Source organism: Rhinolophus ferrumequinum, chromosome X (assembly GCF_004115265.2).
Source record: "Rhinolophus ferrumequinum isolate MPI-CBG mRhiFer1 chromosome X, mRhiFer1_v1.p, whole genome shotgun sequence".
In the NCBI taxonomy this organism is placed as follows: domain Eukaryota; kingdom Metazoa; phylum Chordata; class Mammalia; order Chiroptera; family Rhinolophidae; genus Rhinolophus; species Rhinolophus ferrumequinum.
In genome coordinates, this window is record NC_046284.1 from 79,811,530 (window position 1) to 79,823,441 (window position 11,912).

At 40.8% G+C, this 11,912-nt stretch overlaps 1 pseudogene; it reads right to left on the bottom strand.

Moving 5' to 3' along the window:
* Nucleotides 1-4,048: 4,048 nt before the first annotated feature.
* On the bottom strand, nt 4,049-4,826 carry LOC117015164 (uncharacterized; annotated as a pseudogene).
* Between the last annotated feature and the right edge of the window lie 7,086 nt (nt 4,827-11,912).

Below are 11,912 nucleotides of genomic sequence, written 5' to 3' on the forward strand. Positions count from 1 at the left end.
TCTGATTTTGTATATTAGTGTCTTCTCTCTTTTTATCCTAGTGAGCCTAGCCAAGGGTTTGTCAATTTTGTTAATCTTTTCAAAGAACCAGCTCTTTGTCTCATTAATTTTTTCTATCGTCTTTTTTTCTCTATTTCATTTGGTTCTGCTCTGATTTTTATTATTTCCTTTCTTCTACTGACCTTAGGTTTCATTTATTCTTCTTTTTCTAGTTCTTTAAGGTGTAACATGAGGTTGTTTATTTGGGATTTTTCTTGTTTCTTGAGATAGGCCTGTAATGATATAAATTTCCCTCTTAAAACTGCTTTCGTTGCATCCCAAAAATTTTGCTAGGATGTATTTTCATTCTCATTTGTTTCTATGTATCTTTTGATCTGTCCTCTAATTTATTCTTGGACCCAGTCATTCTTTAAAAGTTTGTTGTTCAATCTCCATGTATTTGTGGTTTTCCTGCTTTCTTTCTGCAATTGATATCCAATTTCAAAGTCTTGTGATCAGACAATATGCTTGGTAAGATTTCAATCTTCTTAAATTTGCTGAGGTTAGTTTTATGTCCCAATACATGGTCTATCCTTGAGAATGTTCCATGTACATTAGAAAAGAATGTATACTCTGATGTTTTAGGATGAAGTGCTCTATAAATGTCAATTATGTCCATTTCATCTAATGTGGTCACTTAGGGCTGCAATTTCTTTATTGATTTTCTGTTTGGATGACCTATCCATAGCTGTCAATGACGGATTTATGTACCTTAGTATAATTGTGTTTTGGTCAATTTCTCCCTTTAGTTCTGTTAGTAGTTGCCTGGTATATTTCGGTGCTCCCTGATTGGGGGCATAAATATTGATGACTGTTATGTCTTCTTGTTGTATAGTCCCCTTTACCATTATGAAATGTCCATCTTTGTCTCTTGTTACCTTTTTCACCCTGAAGTCTGTTTCATATGATATCAGTATAGCTACACTTGATTTTCTCTGGATACCATTTGCGTGGAGTGTCAATTTTCACCCTTTCATTTTGAGTCTATGCTTGTCCTTGTAGCTGAGATGGGTTTCCTGGAGACAGCATGTTGTTGGGTTTAGTTTTTTGATCCAATCTGCTACTCTGTGCCTTTTTATTGGTGAGTTCAGTCCATTTACATTTAGGGTGATTATTGATATGTGAGGATTTCGTATCATTCTGTCTTTAGTTTTCTGGGAAGACTGAGTCTCCATTGTTTCTTTGCCTTTTTGTTGTTGTCTATTATTTCTGTGTGGTGGTATTCTATGATGTTTTCCTTTGTTTCTTCTTTTATTACAGTATATATTTCAGTTCTGGATTTTTTTTTTTGAGTGTTTACCTTTAAGTTTATGTAAAAGAAAGTTTGATATTTAGATTATCCATCTTCTTCAGCATACCTACTTTCTACGTTCCCATATTCCGGTTCAGGTCTTTACTCTCCCCTTTTATTTTTGGTTGCCACAAACTGTCCCTGTTGATGGTGGTCGAATAGCCTCCTTTAGTATTTCTTGTAGTGCAGGTCGTGTACTAGAAAATTCCCTCATCTTCTGTATGTCTGGAAAGGTTTTTATTCCTCCTTCATATCTAAACGGTATCTTTGCTGGTATATTATTCTTGGCTCATAATTTCTCTCTTTCAATAGTTTGAATATTGGGTTCCTTTGCCTCCTGGCTTTTAGAGTTTCTGCTGAGAAATCTGATGATAATCTAATGGGCTTTCCTTTGTAGGTTACCATTTTTTTTCCCCTGGCTGCCTTGAGGATTCTTTCTTTGTTGTTTATTTTTGATGGCTTCAATGCAATGTGCCTTGGAGAAGGCCTGTTGTGGTTTAGGTAATTACGTGTTCTATTTGCTTCTTGGATTTAAGGATCCAGTTCTTTCCACAACTTTGAGAAGTTCTCATTGACTATTTGTTTGAATATATTCTCTGTTCCCTTCTCTCCTTCTTCTCCTTCTGGTATGCCCATTATTCTTATATTGCTCTTTCTGATATAGTCAGAAAGTTCTTGTAGAGTTCTTTCATTTCGTTTAAGTCTCAAGTCTCTTTCTTCTTCCATCCATGTCATTTCCAGGTTTCTATCTTCGATGTCACTGATTTTTTTCCTCCATCCGGTCAACTCTACTACCTAAGCTGTTTATTTCATTCTTAATTTCTTCTGTTGAGTTCTTAATCTCCAGAAATTCTATTTGGTTCGTATTTTTAAATTTCAATTGCTTTGGTAAAATGTTTGTGTTGTTCTTTGATTGTGTTTCTGAGTTCATTAAACTGCCTTTCTGTGTTTTCTTGTGTCGCATTGAGTTGTTTCAGAACTGCAATCTTGAATTCTCCGTCATTTAAGTCACATATTTCCTATCTTTAGGTTCATTTTCTGGAGACTTTTCCCTTTCTTTCCGAGCTGTCTTGTTGCCTTTGTTATTGATGGCAATTAATAATTTGTTATTTCTCTTCCTAGACATCTACAGGAGTGGGTTCTGCAACAGTTGATAGGAAGAGGTCTTTTTTGTTTTCCAGTACTTGTTTGTAGAATGTTTTATTTTCTCTCTGACTGCAGCCTTTTTTTCTCTCTCACACTGTAGTGTTATGTTTTCTCTGCACTATTCCAGCCTCTCACACAATGGGGTGATTTCCTGGAAGGTGGGCTTCTCCTCTGTTAACAGTTCGCCTGGATCATAGGGTACCGCATCCCTGTCGGGATGCACAGAGCTTTTGAAGTTCCAAAGCTCTTCCTGCACCAGATTCAGAGCCCGTATGTTTTAGCAGTTCTGTTTACTCCTGCAGGGATCCGCCCAGATAGGTGAGAACATGGGCAGGGTGAATTGTGAGAGGTGGGCTAGAGCAATGATGGTGACCACAACCACAGCCGATCCTGCTTCCACAGCTTACTCCCCTTTGCCTGAAGTAGTTGGACTGCGAATCTGTGTCTGTGGACCACAGTTCTCAGAACTTCAAATATTTTGTTCTTTTGATCTCACACTGCTACTGTTCTGCTTCTAGCACGTGTATGTGGGGCGGGGCGAGCTCTTGAGGGTAAGTAGGGGACGGCTAGTCTCAGTGCCAATGGCTTCCATTCTCTGCTCAGCAGTGAGGGCTTAAAACCGCCATTTTCAGCCTTCTTCCCTCAGTCTTTGCTCCGAGGTCTCTGTCGTGAGCATTGGGTTCAGCCACGTTATATGCTGTCCCCTCAGCCCTGTGGTCCATAAATGTAGTCCTAGGAGTCCGAGTTCTTCCCTCTACCCACAGCTGGGGTAGTTCCAGGATGCAGCGAATGTGGACTGGAGTAGCCATTAAGGAGCAGCCAATTGTCCCTTGTGATGCCCAAATATCTGGGTTGATGCTGGTTTCTACTACTGGGAGGTAGCTAGAAATACTTCCAGGGGTTAGGAGAAGAGTAGTTCCCATTGCCGTCATAATGTCTCTTCCTAATAGTGGAGTAGGGCTTTCTGGCATAATTAAGAATGAATGGTTAGAAATTAGGTTGCCCTATATGAAGCCTAATGGCTGGGGAAAATATTTAGTGTTTGGCTTGCCCGTGACTCCGCGGACAGTAACCTGTCGATTGGAAAGGGTCCTTGGATGGGAAAGGAGGAAAGAGAATGTGGCTCCTGTGTCTAAAAGGAAATCAATAGATTTTCCTTCCACGTCTAGGGTTATCCAGGGCTTGAGAGTCCTGATGGCTAGATGGGACAAGGGAGCCACTGGTAGAAGCCCCATGCCCCTTCAGTCCCGAGTGGGAGTCTGACTGGACAAGGCTGGCCTTGGAGGTGAAGGCCTCTGGGGACAATCTGACTTCCAGTGATCCCCTTTACAGATGGGACAGGGCCACGGAGGTCTCCAAGTTGGCTCCGATTGCTGTGGGCATTCCCTACGCCATTCCCCGGGCACCCTGTAAGGCAGACATCAGTACTTCTGCCTTTTTTATTATTTTTCTTTCCTTACCCGGGTTTTCCTCCTGATCCTGATTGTAAAAGACAGTGTTGGCCACCTTGAGTAACTTGTCCCAGGTGCCTCTGGGACCAATAGCCAATTTTTGTAATTTCCTGAGGATATCTGGGGCAGCCTGGGTTATAAATTTGTCTTTCAAAAGAATTTCCCCTTCAAGGATGTCTGGCTTTATAGGAGTGTACTTAATTAAGGCTTCCTTAGCCTTTCTAAAAAGTCTGAGGGATTTTCTACCAAATTCTGGCTAATAGTACACAGTTTTGAATAACTCATGGGTTTGGCTCTTGTTCTCCTTAGTCCTTCTAAAATGCATGCCAGAAAGTGTTTTCTTAGCCAATTTCCCAGGCTGTGTCAGAATCCCATTGTGGGTCTGCAGCAGGCACTGCTTGTTTCCCTGTAGGGAAAGGTTCTTGAACAGAGTCTTGTCCTGTCTGGCTATCATGATATATGAAGAACTGTTCATCTCCAAGCTTTTCAGCAGCTTGCAAGGCTGCTTGTTTTGCAGAATTTGTGAGAGTCTGATTTAAAATTAGCATGACATCCTTCCAAGAGAGGTCAAAGATCTGGGTCAGGTTTTGGAAGGCTTCTATGTATTTATCAGGGTTATGTGAAAACCTCCCTAGGTCTCCCTTTATTTGTCTGAGGTCTTGTAGGGAGAAAGGGACTTGAACTCTGGCAGGCACAAATTCTCCTGGCATTCATTGTAAGGGTAAGAGGTGTACTTCAAGCTGGGGATGCTTTTGTACAGGAGGTCCTGGATATGGAGGACAACTAGAAGGAGCTGGGGCAGGAACCAGCTCCAGAGGAAGAGCAGGATATAAAGTTTTGGGACAATCCGTTGACTGGGTGTCTGTTGAAGGGACCTCCTCAGGAGAGGAGGATCCCATTGGAGGTTCCTTTGGAGGAGTCCCTTTACGAGGGGTCTCCTTAGGGAGAGTCTACGCAGGAGGAATCTCCTTAGGAGGAGTCTCCTTAGGAAGAGGGGGACAAGAGACTACAGCCACAAGGGCTGGGTCTATCTTACACTTTGCCAAAGATCTGTGTTTTCTCTTAGAGCAAAGAAAACCTGTACATAAGAAACTTCTATTTGCCTTCCCGCCTGCCAAATAAATCTAATTGCATGATAATATTATAGTTAGTACTTCCCTCAGAAGTCCAAGTTTCCCCATCTTCCAATTTGTATTAAGGCCAAACCTTGGAGCAAAAGAAAACTAGACATCGCTTCTTCAAAGTCTGAGGGTCAAATTTGTCCCAATGTTTCAAGATGAAATTCAGGGGGGTGAAGGTGCATGAGGGCTGATTGTCCATCTGAAAGGGAGGAAGAACAGAAAGGCATCCCTTTGCAATTCATCTCCCACAGCTTGGTCTAGGGTCCCCTAGAAAACTTGGGCTACGGAAACCACATGACCGGTTCCAAGGCGAGTGGGGAGACATGGTGCACCAGGGTTAGTCGTGCTTACCTGGGCTGCCAGTTCCGTGCCTCCGGTGGGTGCCTACCCAAATCCGTGTGTGGCCCCACCTGAACGTCTGGCACCGGCCCACAGGTTGATAAAGGCATTGGCCAATAATGAGGAATTTTAAAGTAGAGGGGTGTATGGCTCGACTCTGGGCGTCATGAAAATTAATGGTGTGCTCGATATAATAGCAGCCTTCTGAATAGAGGTGTTTAAGGAAGGAGTATACACTCAAACCCTGTAAGGAAGGCATATGGCCTAGGCAAAAGGGAGTGTAAGGAGGCCCTGAAGCCCAACATGTGAGGGTGGACAAAAAGAGATATCTGAAGCCCCAAAAGGCTTCGGATAAGTCTGCTTCCTTAAAGAAAAGCAAGTCCGGAATATGTCGATCCTCCTTAAAAACTTTGCCTGACGGTCGGCAACAATAAAGGTGTAAAAGGAGAGCAGCAAGATACTCCGTACCCCAGGAGCGGTATCCTAGATGAACTTGAGCCGTTAAACAATTATTGGAAAATGGGCAACAGATGGGAAGGATACAAAAACAACAGAGATGTTGGGTGGGAATTCTAGGACACCTCCATCTGAGCTTTAAAACTAAGAGGAGTTCCCAATAGGATGATACGAGAGGGTATGCTATATGCCAGTAAATTTTATCCTGAGTAACAAGAGATGTCCTGTAGAAGCAGAGGTCCATGTTCTTACCTTAAGATGTTTTGAGGCTGGTGGAGAGTGCTAAGGAGGTCTCACCGGGAAGGGGTCCCGGACCAACATCTCAAAAGCTGAGGAGAGATAGTGACAGGATGAAGAGAGCAGCATGGTTGGAGGAGATATCCCACTGGCACCCTTATGGGCGGTTGGGCTGGGAAGGGACCAGAGAGACCTTTGGGACCCACTGCAGAGCAGCAATGGCCAGGGTCCCTCAGTTGTCTGCAAAGGCCCGCAGTCCTGGCCACATGCCAGCATTCAGCCTCCTCACAGAAAGGAAAAAAGCAGCAGAGCGATAGGAGAAAGTAGTAGAGGGGGGAGGGAGAGGTACTCCGTAGAGTAGCCATGAACCAGAGTTCCTCAGTTGCTATCAAGGATCATTCATGCCAACCTCGCACCATTCTTGGGCTCCCCTCCTTACAAGAGAAAGTGGTCGGACTGGTGCCAACATTCCCCTGGCTCAGTGCTGGAGGGGATTGACCAGAGCCCTTCTGTAAAGCCTTTACCTCTGTGGCTTAAGGTCAGCAGCTGTGCTAGTCGCTGTTAAATGGCTGATGGAGGCCCAATATTTGTGTGACAGGAGAAAAGAGGCAAAAAATGGTGAAGGACAGTAAGTGTGCAAGTAGAAAGGCAAAGACAATATTTACCTCTCCTTTAATCCTGCGACAAGCCCCCAAATGATGTAGGATATTTTCTTTGTGCAGGGATCTTGTCTCGTGTACAGGGATCTTGTCTCGTGAAACCGAAGAATGGAAGCATAGACCAAAGAGAGGTGAGGAGCTGTGAGAGGATAGTTTATTAAAAGTATAGAGTAAAGAGTCCCAGCTCTCAGAAAGAGAGGCGGTCGTGACCAGGTTGCCCAACGTGGGGCAAAGGCTCTGGTTTTTATATCTTCCCTTGCCGGCTTGGAGAAGGGGGGTGGTGCCTTCTAATGGAATTAGTCTATCAGGTTTGTCCTGTTTGCCCACCCTAAACGGATTAACAAACCCATTTCTATCTATCAGATCTGCTCCGTTGTCAGGCCAAAAGGAATTTATGAGATAATTTATTAACCTTAAAGTGCATTCTCATATCTTTCTTCTGGATGAAGGAGACATTCCAGAACATAGAGTTTCAGGATATAACAGCCCTTTGTTTATTTCACCAGGGTCATTCCCTGTCTACCTAACATGCTAACTAAGTTGTCTCACATAGACTGAGCTATAATTTGCTTTCCTAAGCAAGAACTAAGTCCCAGAGAAGATATCCCACTCATGCTTCATCTCTCAGGTTGGTCCTGATGATTGATCTAAGAATCTGCATGTTTGTGTTCACATTATAACATCTAATTTACTGGAAGCAGCTGATGACAAGACAGTAGGTTTTTATTTTTGCTTTACTGCGAAGAACTAGAGGGTGTAAGGGGCATATATAGTGAGTAGCAGAAAAGAGAGGAGGTAGAAAATGTCTTTCCATTGAACTGTAAGCTTTGTATATGCAACTTTCTACTTGATAGCTGTATTTACAGGTCTAATAGACATCACAAACTCAAGAAGACCAAAATATGCATTCATCTACCAGTCTTACACATCTTAGCGAAGTCTCCATCATGAACTTACTTCCTTAGACCAGAAACCTATGGCCCATCCTGATACGTAATCCACCAGACTTAACTTAAACTTGGTATTTCCAAAATAGATTCATATTCAGGCTTTCTCTCAATCTCCACCAATGCTGCAATTGTTTCTCACCTTGACTACTGTAATAGCTTTCTATCTTGTCTTTTGTTTTTTTTTGTGCCACTATTATACAACTGCAAAAGTCATCTTCTCAAAATTTAAATTGGATGAAATCGCATTCATGCTTAAAATACTCCAATGACTTTCCATAAAATTTATTCTCTTGGCTTAAAATACCCTGCATGACCTGATCTACGTCAGATTCTCCAACTTCATCTCCTGCCTCTTTCCCTCAGTGTTCTCCAATCTCACTGGCCATTCTTTTCCAATAATATACCAAGATTATTACTGCTTTGGAGTTTGTATTATTTCTTTCCTCTCACTGGAATGCTCTGCAGTCCAATATTTACATGGCTGTTCCTCTGAACTGTTCAGGTATCAGCTCAATTATCACCTGCACATAGAAGACAACTTTGACTATCTTGTTTGCATTAGTTTGCTCTGGCTTCCATAACAAAATGCCACATGTTGAGAAGTCCAGGATCAAAGTGCCAGCATTGTTGGTTTCTGGTGAGAGGTTTCTTCCTGGTTGGCATAAGTGCGCCTTCTCATTGTGTACTCATGTGGTCTTTCCTCTGTGTGTACTCGGGGAGGAGGGGAAGAGAAAGAGAGACAGAGAGAGAGAGATCCCTGGTTATAAGGGCATTAGTCCCATTGGACCATGACCCCACTCTAATGACCTCATTAACCCTAATTACATCTCAAAGGCCTCATCTCCAAACATGATCACATTACAAGTTAGGGCATCAATATATGAATTTCTGTGGGGGGAGGACACAAATATTCATTCCATAATATTATCCAAGGTAGCACCTGTATCACAACCTTATTCTTTATCGTATCCCCATATACCATATTGTTCATAATATTTTGTATCACATCTGAAATAATCTTGCTCTTATATTTGTATACTTCTTTATTGATTGTTTATCTCCACCAGAATATAAGTTCTGTTCCAGTAAAACCATAACTCTTTTCTTAGGTCAGTTATACACCCCCAGCACTGAGAACACTACTGATACATTGCAAGGGCTTAATAAATATTTGTTGAATTAATTAATTAATAAATGAATGAGAGAAAGAAATTGGTTCCAAGCCACACTTTCCTTTGTTACATGACTTGCACTATAATGACCATAATTCCAAGTAAGGGAATTGAGTATTTTTCAAGGTGGCTTTTTGTAGTGTTTGAACCTACTGACACAACAGTCTCCTCAGAAACCCCAGAGTACATTCTATTTCTCTTAGGTATCTTGGTATTCTCAAACTTCTATTATAGTTATTTGGGGATTAATCTTATCCTGCTGCACCTTCTGCTTGGGCTAGGCAGAAACTAGCTCTAATTCTCTTACTCATCTTAAAGAACATCATAGTCCCATTTTTCACAGAAACAGAACATATAATCCTAAAACTTACATGGAGCCATGAAAGACACTGGATAGCCTCAGCAATTTTGAGAAATAAGAACAAAGTGGGAGGTATCATGATACCTGACATCAAATTATACTACAAGGCTACAGTAATCAAAACAGCATGGCACTGGCATAAAAACAGACACATTTCAATGGAACAGAATGGAGAGCCCAGAAATAAATCCATGCCTATATGGTCATTTAATCTATGACAATGGAAGCAAGAATTTATGGTGTGATAAAGACAGTCTATTCAACAAATGCTGGGAAACCTGGACAGACACACACAAAAAAATGAAGCTGGACCACCTCCTTACACCATATACAAGAATAAATTCAAAATGGATTAAAGACTTAAATGTAAGATCTGAAACCATAAAACTCCTAAAGAAAATATTGGAAGAAACTTTACAGACATTACCCAGAGTAAGATTTTTACTGATATATCCCGTAGGGCAAGGGAAGTAAGAGAAAAAATAAATATATGGGATTACATCAAACTAAAAACTTTTTTCACAGCAAAGGAAACCATCAATTAAAAAAAAAGGGATCCTACTGAATGGGAGAAGATACTTGTCAATGATATATCTGATAAGGGATTAATATCTAAAATTTATTTTAAAAACTCACTCAACTCCAAAAAAACAAACAACCCAATTAAAAAATGGGCAAAGGACATGAAGAAACATTTTTCTAAAGAGGACATACAGATGGCAAACAGACATATGAAAAAAAACGCTCGATCTCACTAATCATTAGAGAAATTCAAATAAAAACCACAATGAGATACCACCTCAACCCAGTCAAAATGGCTATCATCAATAAATCAACAAACAACAAATGCTGGCGAGAATGTGGAGAAAAGGGAACCCTTGTGCATTGCTAGTGAGATTGCAGATTGGTGCAGCCACTATGGAAATCAGTATGGAGGTATCTCAAAAACTGAAAATAGAACTACTTTATGACCCAGCGATTCCACTCGTACGTATCTATCTAGAGAAATCAAAAACTCTAATTCAAAAAAAAATGTATGCACCCCTATGTTTATTGCAGCACTATACACAATAGCCAAGACATGGAAACAACTGAAATGTCCATCAGTAGATTACTGGATTAAGAAACTGTGGTATATTTATACAATGGAGTATTATGCAGCCATAAAGAAGAATGAAATCTTACTATTTGCAACAATTTGGATGGACCTAGAGAACATTATGCTAAGTGAAATAAGTCAGACAGAGAAAGACAAATACCATATGATCTCACTTATATGTGAAATCTAAAGAAAATAAACGAATGAACTAATCAGAAACAGTCTCAGAGATACAGAGGAAAAACAGGATTGCTAGATGGGAGGGAGATGGGGATGAGGGAGAAGGTGAGGGGATTAGAAAGCACAATCTGTAACCACAAGATTGCCATGGGGATAGGAAAGTCAGTTTGGGGAATATAATCAATAATGTAAAGATTTTGTAGGGTATCCGATGGATACTTGTCTTATTAGGGAGACCACTTCAGGGATGGTGTAGATGCCTGAACACTGCGCTGTACATCTGAAGCTGAATAATAATGAATGTAAACTATAATTATACACACACACACACACACACACACACACACTCACACACACGAAGTGGAGTACAGCATTAGGAATAGAGAGTGGGAACATAACGGCTGTATGCAATATCAGAGGGGTCGTAGATTGTGGGAAGGGGGTTATCACTTTGTGAGGGGTATAAATGATAAATGTCTAACTATTACATTGTTTTTTATACCTGAAACTAATAAAAATATATCATAGTCCCTACCAACAGGTGACTTCACCTTTTGTGTGCGTGTGTGAATACAGTATGTCTGCACAGTGCAGGCAATGCCCCCTGGAAAGGAGAGTCAAGTGCTTAATCCAGATAAAAAGAATGTAATAAGAGGTGGTAGATAATGGGGTGTTTAGGAAAAAAAGCTTCCTGGAATAAGAAATATTTCAAATAAGCCTTAACGAATAATAAAAGTTAAGTAGGCCGAGAAGGGGAGGAAGGAAGGCCTTTCATCTCTAGAAATGGGAAATGGCATTAGGAAAAATCTGTAGGTTTGGACTACACAATGTATTTGCATTTTCTGGGGACATTGCAGCTACCAACCCTATCTAGCAAACCTTCTATTCAGGTTTCAGTTGGCTTCTGCAACTACAGAACTCGCTCAAGTCTATTCCATTGGGTGTCCCCTACTGTAGTGAGCCAATCACTAATTGGGAGGAAGGGAAATTTGTTTCATGTTGATAGATGGGGACATAATATATTTTTCTCAGCTTTATTATAAGATTTTAATTTCTTAATTAAAGTATAGTTGACATGTGGTATTATATTAGCTTCAGGTGCGAAACTAATTCTATTCATAGTGATTCTACATTTATATGTCTTACAATGTGATCACCTGAATATGTCTAGTAACCATCTGTTATCGTACAACGTTATTACAATATAATTGACTATATTTCCTGTGCTGTATGTTACATACCCATGACATATTTATTTTACAATGGATAGTTTGTACCATTTATTCCCCTTCACATTTTCCGCCCATCTCCCCACCCCCTTGCCCTCTGGGAGACATCAGTTTTTTCTCCGTATCTATGAGTCAGGTTCTGTTTTGTTCGTTTGTTTATTGTGTTCCTTAGATTCCACATA